The 13,380-nt window shown below is 48.2% G+C and overlaps 1 protein-coding gene and 1 long non-coding RNA gene across 3 annotated transcripts in view; one reads left to right on the forward strand and one right to left on the reverse strand.

Moving 5' to 3' along the window:
* LOC131665220 (UPF0489 protein C5orf22 homolog) overlaps window positions 1-13,380 on the forward strand; it is a 349,516-nt gene that overhangs the window by 270,816 nt on the left and 65,320 nt on the right. The window lies entirely within an intron of this gene.
* The window catches only part of LOC131665221 (uncharacterized), a 55,533-nt gene that overhangs the window by 18,202 nt on the left and 23,951 nt on the right, over window positions 1-13,380 (reverse strand). For both annotated transcript variants that reach the window (XR_009302007.1, XR_009302006.1), the window contains one exon: window positions 11,519-11,592. This is a non-coding gene — a long non-coding RNA (uncharacterized LOC131665221). The remainder of the gene's footprint in view (window positions 1-11,518; window positions 11,593-13,380) is intronic.

The raw sequence follows: 13,380 nt of genomic DNA on the forward strand, positions 1-13,380 counted from the left end.
CCTTCTTATTCCGCGGTAGCTCGAGATTGGGATTGGTCGCGAGCGCGCAGCCCGCAACGCCGCTAAGGAATATTTACTCCGAGTGTACAGCGAGAGAGAGAGAGAGAGGGAGAGAGAGAGAGAGAGAGAACGCGACTGCCGCATCACAATAGCCTCTGATGAATGCCGGTATACATTTACATGGGAAATGCTAGCGCTATACCGCCGCCACCGCCGACTGCTGCACAGTCGCTCGCAAGTGGTCCAGAAGACTCGAAGATCGTGAAAGGAATTTGGTACGCAGCGCGTAGCCATTTTCCGCAGCGAGCTCCGCGTGTATACTTCTCCTGTATATACATATACGAGAGAAAGAGAGAGAGAGAGAGAGAGAGAGAGAGAGAGAGAAAGCGCGCCGAAGGCTGATGCGGCACATTGTGTATGCGAATTCGGCGAGTTAAGCGAGAATTTAGCGTATGCACGAGAGCAATTCTTGCCTGATTTAAGAGCGCGAGCATGAGAATTCGTCACGCACACTGAATATTCGCCCTGAGCTTGTAGCTTTTATATACGGCAAAGCTAGACTGCCGGAGCACCTCGTACATCAGAAAAACTCTTTACATATTGAACGACTGCTTATCCTAATTTATCATATCAACATTTCAAACGAATAAAATTTCACCAGATGAGAGGAATAATAAGGAGAGCAGTCAATGCATCTGCAGGATGAATGAACAGAGAAGAAAGACAGAAGTAAGGAGCAAAGCTCGTATAGCGAAAGTGAAAGGATGGCGCGAAGAGAAGCAAGCTCCTCTCTTAAAGGGGCATAGCGTATCCCGCGCGAGCTGCACCATCAGGGTCTTTATTAAGCGCGGATCTTAAGCTCTCTCCTTCCAGTGTGCTGGTGCCCTTTAAAAGCGTCGCTGGCGGATGACACAGTTAAAGCGCGCTGCCGTGACCTTGATAATAGTTTATGAAGGAGGCAGGGGGTCACGGCTGTCGACTGGGTTTATGTCCCGGAATTAATTAACCTACAACCCTCGGTTCGTCGCTCTCTCTCTCTCTCTCTCTCTCTCTCTCTCTCTCTCTCTCTCGTTCGCAATTTAGCTTCCTCCTTCACCGCCTCTCTCTTTCTCTCTGTCTCTGCGGCAGCGTAGCGCAGCCAGGCACTTTATATACGTACGCTCAACTTTCGCTCTCGAAATTCCATTACCCAGTTTCTGCCTCATCCCAGCTCCGCTACTCTCTCGGGCGCCCGAGAGCTCGTTTGCAGCTAACTGCGCGAGCTTTCATCCCCCGTAGCAGCACAGTTTAACTGCTTCCAACACTTCGCCCCGACACAACTTTCACCTATAACGATGCAACCGCGCCGACCAGCCTACTATCTATCCTCCCTTGTTCTCTCACGTTCACTCTCTCGCCTATCTCCACCCTCACTGCCGGCACTAGCTGTTAATTCAATGGTCACTTGTTTCAACAACTCGCCTATCTGCAATTCGCGTTGCGTGCTGTTTTGCTTTCAATTTCTTTTCTCGCTCAATTTGAATCTGGCTTTTAACGCGTTTTCAGAAGCTAGTTTTATCGAATCAATTGGCTTGTTGCATAATTGCCTGGCCCGTCCCTCCTCGGGGCCGGTCCCAAATCAAACGGCTCGGGATCAAGACGGACGCAGCCTTTTAAGCTAATTCAATGTTCCCTCATTGTGACAGCTCGCCGTCGAACACATTCGATTCAGATTAGTTGGGACGAGTTGTGCGCGGATCGCGAGCCGCAGAAAGGAGAAGGGAGCATCGAAGTAGCGCTCGGCGCCAGCATCGACAAGACAAAACTGTTCGGGGCAGGCCATTCGTCTTGAGTCGCGAACGCGGACGGCTACTCAGTCCATTTCGCATGCTGTCACTCGCGGCATCCATTGCCGTGCGGCCTGTCTTCTCCTGGCATGCGCTATTTATTTGGCCGCGATCCCCTACATAAATCTCGCTGTTTTCGAATCGCGCGCTCTCTCACTCACTCAGCCTGAAATATGATAATGCCCGCTGCTTCTGTTGCCGCTGCTCTTTTCGAGGAAGCTCTCGAGAGGAAGGTAAATCCGCTTCCGGAACTTTTGCTTCGCCTCGCTTTTCCGTGTCCCTCTCGTAGAGACTCCGGCAAACACACGCCTGTATGTACGCACTATATGCCGACGACGAGCGAGAAAAAAGAAAAGAGCTACTTGTTTTCCTCTCTTTTCCTTCGCTCGTTTTTTCTTTATTTATTTCGCCGAGATTTCGGCCCCGTGAGAAAGACTGAAAAAGAAAACGTCGACTCGAGCATTTCGCGATGCGTGAAAAGTTGGAGGATTACTCATGAGCGTGTCGAGTTCCATTGCAAGCCAGCGAGCGTATGCTTCGAAAAACTCTCCGAATAAATGTTTCATCGACAGGCTTTATCTTGAAAAAGTGCTTTCCCCTGCTAAGTCTTTGTTATACTCTTCCATACAAGCTTACGCGAGATATGCTCAAGTGAGTTACTTGCCCATAAAAACTTTGGCCGGATTTATTCGAACGCTTTTTTAAGGGTAAAATTGGAAAATAACGGCAACCGCTCGTCAAACAGTTTAGAGCGGTACGTTTTCACGTAGTTTAGCAGACATTTATTTGCAATGCACATCAACGAGTGTTTCGTTAACGAACAGAGAAATCGAAATAACAATTTTAAAGTATGACTTTGCACTTTGGAGGGCGTAAAAAGGGAAGAAGGAATTAAGGAAAAGTAGCGGCTGCTTACCCGCGCGCTAGGACCACTCATCCCGAGCGTTTACCCAAGCTGCGCCGGCGTTCTCTCCGTGTTCCCGGAGCTGAAAGTTGGCTTGCGCGCGGTTTCAATTTCAAAAGTCAGTTACGATCTGGCGGCAGTCTTTTAGCAGCGGTGTAGTTCGCGTGTACACTACATATTCGGTACGTTTATGCGCAGCCACGCTTTCTCGGGCGCGCGGCCACAGCGAAAGGGGCCGACATGGGCGCGCAAGATAAGCGCGCTGTGCCCGAGCGCGCGAGCTTTTCATTTTCAGCGGCGCGTAATCTCGGAAATGTATCGCTCTCCCTCGCTGCCACCCTGCCTCTCTCGACTTAACAGCTAGGAGCTTTACCTGCGCGTGATCCAGATCCCTCCGCAATCGAATTCGTCGCTCTTGCGAACTCGAGGCTACAGCCGGCGAGAAGTCAGAGCCAGACTGCCCGGGAAACGCGCGAGCGAAGAATGACCGAGTCGTGTGTGCAGCAGTCGGCACACAATGACTGCCGTGGGCCACACACGTGACGGTCAATAATGTATGTGCGTTGCGGACGCACCCACGCACATCGAAAACGCCGACTCTGCGCCCTTATCGGGAAAAATAGCGGCCAATCAGGCGGCGCGCGGGTTAAAGGGGGCGAACCGTAGAAAAAAGGGGGAAACACGCGTAACGCGCGCTCGCGAGCCTGCATCCTCCTCGAGTGCTGGCTGCTCGGTCGCCATGACAACCCCGCCGGGCGTCTTGCTCGTGCTCCTCGTCGCCGAGGAGGCCTGCGAGCGCGTACGCGCGCCTTCGATCTGCCAATCGAAAGACATGGTGCGTGTGCGTGCGCGCCGCTCGTCTAACTCGATCGCGAGACAGCCGGGGATTTCCAAATGCCGAGCGACGAAAATGCGATTACGCGCCCCGGCAATCGTAGGCGCGGCCACTTTCCTCCCAGACTCTCGGGCCTCCGCTACAGCCTCGTGCCGCGCACATCAAAAGCAATCACCGCACGCTCGCTCGCGCGCTCTCTCTCTCTCTCTCTCTCTCTCTCTCTCTCTCTCTCTCTCTCTCGACTTTGGCTCGTATGCTGAATCGCGCGCGATACACGCTCCGCTCTGCGCAGTTAGTTTTTACACGCGCGGCTGCAAGGGTCGCGGATTAAGCGGATTTCACTTTTCTTCGCTGCCCCTGATACCCCACTATTACATTGCATGTTAAAAGGGATCGCGCTGCGTTTTATACAGTGTTCCCCGCGCTGAGTGAGTGTCGTTTTTATTATACTTAGAAATTCGATAGGCCTTCGGATATGATTTTTTAGCTACGCTTTATTCTTTTTTAACCTCCTCCGAGCTAAATTTCTACGCCAGTCTCAATGGCTCTTTGCCTGATCGGATTTGAAGCTCCTCGCGGACATTAAGATTGATAAGGAAGTAAACTGTCTCCGCGCGCGATTGCCACTCAATCGGGTGTCGATTTGACCAAGCGCCATTAATCTGCCATTTATCCTGCTAGATAGAGAGGATGTACGTTGAACTCGCGGCAGAAAATAAATTTAAAGTCGAGATAGATGTGACGCGGCAGATAGGAGCAGAAAAAATTTTATATTAGACGCTTCGTTGCCATTGAAAACGAAATCCTCGTTGTTTATGATTAATATGTCTGTCTTATATCAAGCGCTATTTGCCGACTATACGATTACGAGAATACTACGGCACATCTTACGTAAAACAAAGTTTTACTTTGGAAATCATAATGATGTAATCATAATGAAGTATAGAATTAACAACATAAACAATATCACTTGAATGCATTTATTTATAAATAAATCAACGATAAAACCATATACATACAATTTTGATTAAGCCATAGCAGTTATAGAAGGTAAGAGTGGGTGAAGAATCTATTTCATGAATGAAATAGATTAAATAAAATAAACTTTTTAGCCCGGCAATCGTGTACATCAGAGCAAAGACTGTACACAAGTGTGTGAGAGCTGAATGCAAATGAGCGAGCAAAGATTCAAGGGCAGAAGAGAGAGAGAGAGAGAGAGAGAGAGAGAGAGAGAGAGAGAAAGCGAGATCCAGTGTTGCTGCTCTGGAGAGTTGCTGCTGCGCGTGATCTCTGACGACATTTTTGCCTCGGATTAAGGGTACAAATTCTCACGAGGATCTCATTCCCGCGACGATTCGATCTACCTCTCTCACTCTCTCCCTTTCGATTCCATTTCAGAAGGTAAAAGAAGAAGATACATATATAGATATGCATGCGGACTAGTCGCAAAATTCAGCGCCTCCCCCGCGCACTCGTTTACGCGCCTTCTATCCTGCAAGCTTGATCCTCTTCCTAGCGGCGGCGCTGGTAGGCTTCATCTCGGGCTCCGGATTTGCGACGCAGCGGAATCCCCGTTGACTCTAATGCGCTGATGTAAATGGAAATTTTCCCTTTACATCTGTTTCTTTCTTTGCCTTCTATTTCGTAATTTTTTTTTTTTTCTTTTCCTTCTCGTCACACCTTGTCATCTCCGTATCGATTGCCCGTGCGACGTTAAAGATCACAACTCAAATAAAACTAAAAGAAAAGAACAATAAAAAAAATCAAATGGAAAGAAAATAACGATATGGAATTTTGGGTAAAGGGAGAAAATGAAAAGTAAAAGCTCAGTCGTGACAGCACACGCGGACGGTATTAAAGAGATATGGTATAATACTTTCATAAATCTGTCGGTTGCATTATGCAAAATGTGCAACCAAATGGATATAATCCGGTGAAAAAGTTGTTCATAAAGGGTGAGCGCGTAATTGAGTAGTAAATTCAAACGACATCACGAGCAGGTGTTGCCCGTTTTCATGAAAATAACGTTGCCAGCAATATGCGCTATCAAATATCATTGGCAGAAGCGTAACCAACAGAACGTGAGCTTTCGAGATTTATGTGCAAGCACAGTTCAATTAGTTTCACGTTGAAGGGGCGAGTTGCAAACTAGATATACGAAAGCAACAAAAGTGCGAGATGTGTACATATATATATAGAGCGTAGCTATTTTCAGCTAAAAACTTTTTTCTTGTTTCGTTACGAGAGTGGATCCTATAAGCAGAGAGAGAGAGAGAGAGAGAGAGAGAGAGAGAGAGAGAGAGAGAGAGAGAGAGAGACAGAGACAGAGAACGAAAATCCAGAAAACAGACGATACATGCTCGCGAGAGAGGAAAGAGGACAGCAAGGAAGTCGGAGGTCGGTAACAATGTCGGATAAGGAGTCGGAGCCTCGAGGCGGGGGAGGCTTACTAGCTTGCTAGCTGGGGGTGGGTGCGTTATATGTGTGCAGAGGAAAATAGAAAGAATTCAGATCACGAGAGACTAGAGGGAGAGAGAGAGAGCCATACGCGTAGCTGAGTGTGTACGGAAGAAAAAGGCAGGGACGTGGAAGCAGATAGAGAGAGAGAGAGAGAGAGAGAGAGAGAATAGGAGACGGGGGAAATTTCCCGGCGTGTATACATATACGCGTTCGGCGTGTGTAGAAATGGAATCAATACGTGCGATGGCCCACATGCGTGTGTTTCGAGCATGGGGTGTGCGCCTTCAAATACACAGAGATAGATCCCCTACTACCAACGTACGTACCGCCGGTGCGGCAGGCGGGGGGGGGGGGTGAACTCGCAAGCGCGGGGGAAGGCGAGGGCGGGTTCCATCTCCCTGGGCACACCCTCGAGATGTATACGACAGAGACAGAGAGATAGAACGGCATATACTCCGCGTTCTCCTGCTGTCTGCTTTTGCCTGCTACCGTTACCGCTGCCTGCTGATGCTGATGCGAATTTTCGAGAGAGGAATATTTCCCTTTCAAATTTTTGCAAGATAGCCTTCTTCGCCTTTACCTTTTCATTTTTTATTTTATATACTTAATAAAAAGCCATGAATTCATAAAATATACAAGACCTATTCAACTACATCACTTTCAACATTTAAAATTTTTCACATTTATTTTACTATTCACTTTTCTGACAGGAAGAATAAATAAAAAAATGTATTTTTGGATTTGAAAGTCTTTATAGGCAATAAAGTGAACGCAGTTAAATTTAAAAGGCAGGTTGTTTCATGGTTAATACATCAATCAAACTTATTGCTGTAGTAGAAGTTTAAAGCGCAAAAAAAGCGCAACGCTTATGAACTTCAGGCGTTTCACCTAGTTTTGCCTGTTCCTCTGGTGACATTATTCGCGAGTGATGTGCCGGTGAACAAGTGGCTGCGAGTATGGCGAATCGGAAATGAGAGTGTACGAGCGAGAGGGAAAGTAAATCGTCGTTTGCAGAGAAAAAGAGAAAATGAAGGAGCAAAGGAGAAAAAAAATGTGAAAGAAGAAAAAGACGAGTGAGAGCGGCTCTCTTATCACCGAGTTTCTCGCTCTCTTTTTCATTGGCGTCGTCGTCGTCGTCGTCGTCGTCGTCGTCGTCGTCGCATCAGCTGGCGTAATTTGATTTGCTTGCAAAGAAGCTCTCGAGGCTCCGTGACCTACCCTCACACATTAATTATAAGGGGAATCTCGACGGCACGCGCGAGCGAAAGAGAAATTCCGCTACCCCTACTTTGCCTCATTTTCTCTCTCATTTCGTCCGCCTCGGCCGCGCATCTCGCCTTCTTTTTCTCTCGCTCGCCTGCTCGCTTTTCCCCTTCCACTTGCTAAGCGCGCTAACAGCATCAGCAGCCGCTCATTCACGTCTTCCGCTATCTCTCCTGCTCCCGCTTTTTCTCTCTCCCTGACCTTAGCGACTTTGCCCCTTTAAATGAGTGCGCTTACCTTCTAAGGAATGTAAACAACCTCGCCGATTCAACTTTCTACTTCTCGAGCTTTTCTCGCCGCAGCTTCACGCTTTTTAAAGCTTTTTCATGCTCCGTCTGTCTGTTTTTTTAAACTTGATGGGCATGAAATCATTTCATGATTTTTCAATGATGATCTTCCTTTGCAAATAATGAAAATACGAACGTCAAGATTATTCACAAAGAAATATTGATGTTCCACTGCGACTGCGTTGAATATGTCGCAGAGAAGCCAGGCAGCGACAGTGGCAGTAGCAGCAGCAGCAGCCATGGTTGCAAGAGTAATCTTTGATAAGCCGGTATTACGGCTCTGTATATCCTGCACGCGTGAAACTAACCCGAATATACGCGCGCGGAGGCAGATAGATAGAGAGGGAGAGGGGGAGGGGAGTATAGTCGAGTCGTAGCAGCAGCGACGTCACTCCGCGAGACTGGGATAGACGGCTGATAGCTGCGGCAACGGCGGCGGCTGGCTTCCATCCTATTCCAGAATTTCAGTCGGTTCATCTCGTCTGGTGGCCCCATCTCTCCCCCCTATCCAATCCCCCGCTCTCGCAGCCATCCATCTACATCCTGCCAGCTCCTTTTTCCGTATCCGCATCCCACATGCGAACCACTCGTTCCTTCCTTCTCTATCTCTCTCCCGCCTTCTCTACCTCCCATCGCATCGCCACCATCCTCTCTCTCTCTCTCTCTCTCTCTCTCGTACATTCAATAATGTAGATACGAGCCGAACTCACAGGTAGACTGCATGGCGTATATGTTGGCGGCACGAGGCGACGCGTCTTGCTAGAGGCGTGCGTATCCTTTTTCGCAAAATAAAAGCCAGCCCCCTTTCTTGTCTATGCTGCAAAGATGGATCGAGCTGAAGTATCAGGTGCGACTGTCTGTCTTCGTAAATGTTTCGCAATTTCACGGCTAACTTTTATTACCTTTAACGTTTTCGCCTTTTATCGCGCACGCGTGCTCCTTCGCGCTGACGTTTCGCAACGGAAATGTCCCATCAACAAAATCGCCGAGAGAAACACAAATACTCGCGGCAAATGGTAAAATAAAAGGAGGCAGCAACAAGGGAAGAAAAAATAATAGAGGAGCGCAAAGACGAGAAGGGGGTGAAACGCCAGTCACAAAGAAAAGCGAGCGCTATGTGCGTACGCGCTCGCTCGCGCGCCTGCCTAGCTATGCAGGGTGAATATTTTACGAGGAAAATTCAGTTACCATCCAAGATTCGCGAGACACGTAGACACCCCCTCCTGCCTCGCGTATTTCCTTTCCTCTCTGACTCTCATTCTTTTTCCTCTCCGCGTTGCACAGCCATGCGAGTACCAAGCACTCTCTCTCTCTCTCTCTCTCTCTCTCTCTCTCTGAGCGCACGAGTACTTCAGAGTTAGTTAGAACGTTTGCTCAGCCATTTAACGTCCGCACTCGCCAAGAAGCTCTGCAAAAGTTTTCACCTGTGCCCGCCCGATTCACATCTTCGTACATAGACGATCCTTCACCTTTTGACTCTCTACCGCTTCATCGGCTTTCAAACTAGCCCTTTTCATTTCTTTTCAGATATCGTTATTGTACTTTTACTATTACATTTCCCCTTCGGCTTGCACTTTTCATAATCGCAAGAGCAGAATGCTGAAAAAAGATGCTTGCACGCGAAATACGTCATAAGGAGATTTAAAAATTTAATATCGCGAAATATCGAATTTCCGGATATACATGCAGCAGTAGAGCTCGTGAGAGAAACGAGCGTTCACCGCGAAAAGTGTCAGAATTGCAAAAGTGAAGTCTTCTCTTCTGGAGCGTTGCGCTCACGTCGCTGTCGTCCTCGCGGATCGTAGGAATAAAAATTGTCAGAGAGGTGTGGAGGGGTGTTGCGGGAGGTTGTTTGGGATTTAGGATAGATGTATACGTATATACGCGTGTGCGCCACGCCAGGCAGATGGAAGGAAAGAAGGAAGGCTGAGTCGACGTCTTTCGCGAGACTGCGATATATAAGCGCGCGAGCGCTGCTACGAGAAAAAGAGAGAGAGAGAGAGAGAGAGAGAGAGAGAGAGAGAGAGAGAGAGAGAGAGAGAGAGAGAGAGAGAGAGAGAGAGAGAGAGAGAGAGAGAGAGAGAGAGAGAGAGAGAAAAGAAGCAGAATACGGGAGATTCGCGTGTCTGCCTGTCCTGTAGCTGAGAAGGAAAGGGGGCACATCAGCAGGCTGCCTCCCCCGTGTAGAAAAGAGAGAGAGAGAGAGAGAGAGAGAGTAAGCGAACGTCTTGGCAGAGACGAGAGCTTGCAGTGCGCACACGAGTATATAGGTAACGGAATGGATGTGCGCGCGGGCTGAAGAGAGCAAGAGAGACTCGGATAGAGCAGGTAACCTAATAGAAGAGGCTCGAGCCAACGTCATTGGCAGAAGACGAGGCTGTCGGGAGCGAGCTTCGCGATTTTCAGACGAATTCACCGGAGAAGAGCGAAATCCCCGAGTCGACCCAGCACAAATTCTACATATCACTCGCTCTGACGTCTTTGCTATACATGTATACGTCTATACCAATAAAACAATAAGACCTTCAATATTTCATAGCCTTTTGGTCTCTCTTCCTTTTGAACAATTCTCTGGTTTAGTTGAAACTATATTTTATGCGAAGACGAATAAAAAAAGTGCCAGCAAAGCCATATATGATTTAAAGTAAGCCATATGACTGTTTTCATTTATGTAGAAATATGCCACCTTATAAAAGTGTACTTCTGCACTTACAAAAGCGGTCTACCAATATGAAACGACGATCGAGTTTCATTTCAATTCGTACGTTTGAAATATTAAATTTCCTCAATTCGCAAGCGTAACGTCGTGAGAAAGAAGAAAAAAAGTTATGTAAAAGCCTATGACGCATGGCTTTGTTATTGTAAGAGATGTGCTTCTCTCGTGTGATTGTTGATTGTCATGCTAAACTCGGTACTTTATCGATTGTGCAGTCCCCTTTTGTCGAGATTTCACAGCGACTCTCGTGTTCTCTTTCTCCCTCCGCCTACTACCTTATATCTCGTGTCAATATGGTTTCGCGCAGCGTTCTTTCTCCCTGCCTCTCGTGCATGTGGCTTTTTTGCAAATTCATAAAGAGTCTGCGCGTAATTGAATGAAATTGACGGTACAAAGCGTTCTTCGAATTGATTAGAGACCATTGTCTAGACATCTTGCGCATACGCGCAGGCGGGTGAGAAGTCGCTCTTCGATTTTGTCAACGCGCCCGCCCGCGCGCGCGCGCCTTTAACATTATTTTCCCCGCATGTGACGTACGCGCTCGCGGTATAAATCGAGGGGCTGAAATATCCGTCAAAGCCCCGCACGCGCAAAGCCACGCGCGACAAAGATGGAGATGCTCCCCGGAGATGATAACGTCCTACAAGGAAAATCGTTTTCGAATTCTTTTTTATCGTCATTTGATGTATTGCTCCTTAAATTCCTCTCGTTTTCAAAGTCTACGGTTCTCGACGTCATGCGGAAAATGAGTCACATACCAACCACGAAACAATCGAGAAACAATTGACGCAGTGCGTGTCGTTTAGCTGGAAAAGCCGTTTACATCGTAAGAATGCTAATAGTCGCAGAGCTGCAGCCACTAGAAGAAAAGAAGCGAGAAAAGAGAGTACGAGACGAATTCCTAGAGGGTGGCTCCTTATGAAATTACCATGAATACGGCAAAGTCCTGGCGCGCCTCACTGCAGTCAGTCTGTTGGAAAATCGGCGATATGAAACATCGACTGGTGCTGTTCATTCCCTTGCTCTTTTCCTCTTTTGTTCCGTTTTGGCGGGGCAAAAACGCGAAGACAGTGAGAGAGAGAGAGAGAGAGAGAGAGAGAGAGAGAGAGGGAGAGAGGGGAGAGGGAGAGACTAAAAACAAACGAGTCAAGGGAGTCGCGCAAGGTAAGGGGTGAACGTCATTCCTTCAGACATTGGCTCGTCAAGCGAAGATAGTATTGAACTCACCCTTCTGGAAGATCTGAAGCCCTCTCGTACAAGCTCGGCTGCTCGCCTTGTTCTCTTCTTTTGAAAACGATCACCTACAACCAATAGATGTTTTTCATCATTACAAACTTTTTATTAAATTCTTGACTTGTGCACGACCCGAGATGGCAGTAATTCGCGCGAGTTTATCTTGCCTATTCGTCAGGCGCGCAGCACGCGGTGTGATTGGACCGAACTTGACTGAAAAATAGCAAAGCAATAGGTGGGTCGGAAGATTTGTGGCACCTACGGTGTCGTCGGGAACTAATGTGAGCTCGCGCGAGCTTTCTTCGAGGGTAGTGCGTGGCAGAGGTAAAAATGAAAAACGTCAAGAAACGCCGAATCAGCAAGCTGCGCTGCCGCGTAAGGCACCGGGGAGAGCTGTGTGCTCTCTACGACGAGTTGAACTAGCTATAGCTTGAAATTTATGGTCGGCTTTTAGCCGCTGAAATTGATTCGCCGAGTAAACTGATACGTAATGGGCTCTCTATCTCTCCTCTTTTGCCCTCTTTCCGCGAGGAAGCTCAATCAGAGACACCCCCCCCTGCGCCTTTCCAGCAAGCCCACATCTCTATGCTCACGTGGTACTCCTTCTTATTTAAGCAGAGAATTCCTTCTCGGATTTCGTCTCGTGCGATCTCCATATTCGTCTTCGATATTTGCTCGAACCATTTAACTGCACTTTAAAAACTCTTGCTTTCACGATTCAACTGCTCGATTTGTCCTTTACGTTTAGCGATTCGTTCCCGGAAAAGAGCGCGCGGAGCAGCAGCGCCAAGCAAACCAAAACTCTTGTTTCCTCTTCGCTCGGGGAGAGCTATTTTTCAATGGCATGACTGACGCAAAGGCGCAATAACGAGTTAACGGCAAATTTGACTTCTAATACATGCTGGGCCGACGTGAGCAAAGTTGTTACGAGCGTCGATATCTCTCGCCACGCGGCCATAAAAATGCAAAATATATATTTTTTTTTCTCGGGGAAAACAGCCAGCGCGGATTGTTCACGTTGATATTACATTTTATAACTGCGCGAGCTGCGCGGTTAAAAGAAAATGGAAAATGCCTTTACGGCGTCTATTTATGCCGTGGAAAAGTGCTATCAGAACATTGCATAGCCTCGCGCGCGCGCGCGCGCGCCGAGGATTATCAATATTCAGCGGCCTATCTTCGGCTTCTGAACGCGCGGCACACAACCTCCTCTCGCTTTCTCCCTCTCACCTATCGTTTATGCCGTGCAACAAGGAAGTTTCGTCGAGAGTGTAAGCGTGCACTTTGACGACACATAAACACCCCCCTCTCTCCCTTTGCTTGCAAGCTCGTAAGCACATTCTGCTCAGATCTTTCTCCATATTTGCGCACCAACTAATAATAGCAAAGTCAATACGCGGGGGCGTGGAAACGTCCAGGTGTGTTTACTTATTTGTTCGTACCACACGATAAAAAAGTGCTGCTATGTTGGATATGAAAGAAAAGGTATCGTATCGTATTTTTTGTGAAAAGTTCAAAGAGGCGCGATTCCGGTGGCAAGCAAGCACAGGCAGGCGGGCAGGCAGGCAGGCAGGCAGGCAGGCAGGCAGGCAGGCAGGCAGGCAGGCAGGCATGCAGGCTCGTATCTTCCACTTTGCTCGGCAGTAACACCCCCGTCTCAGCTGGGGCTTTCTTCCTCTTTGCATCTCAAAGATAAGACGCGCTCGTCGAGAGAGCGAGATAGAAAGCGTAGCGCGCCGGATGCGCTATACGCTCCGCTGGAAGCAGCCGACCGCCGATAATAAATCATACGATGATACATTCTATCGCGTCGTCTATCCGCTCGCGAACACCGCAAGCCTTCCCCCTACAACCAC

The sequence above is a fragment of the Phymastichus coffea genome, unplaced genomic scaffold (assembly GCF_024137745.1).
Source record: "Phymastichus coffea isolate CEN01 unplaced genomic scaffold, Cenicafe_Pcof_1.1 PCOF00048, whole genome shotgun sequence".
Classification (NCBI taxonomy): Eukaryota; Metazoa; Arthropoda; class Insecta; order Hymenoptera; family Eulophidae; genus Phymastichus; species Phymastichus coffea.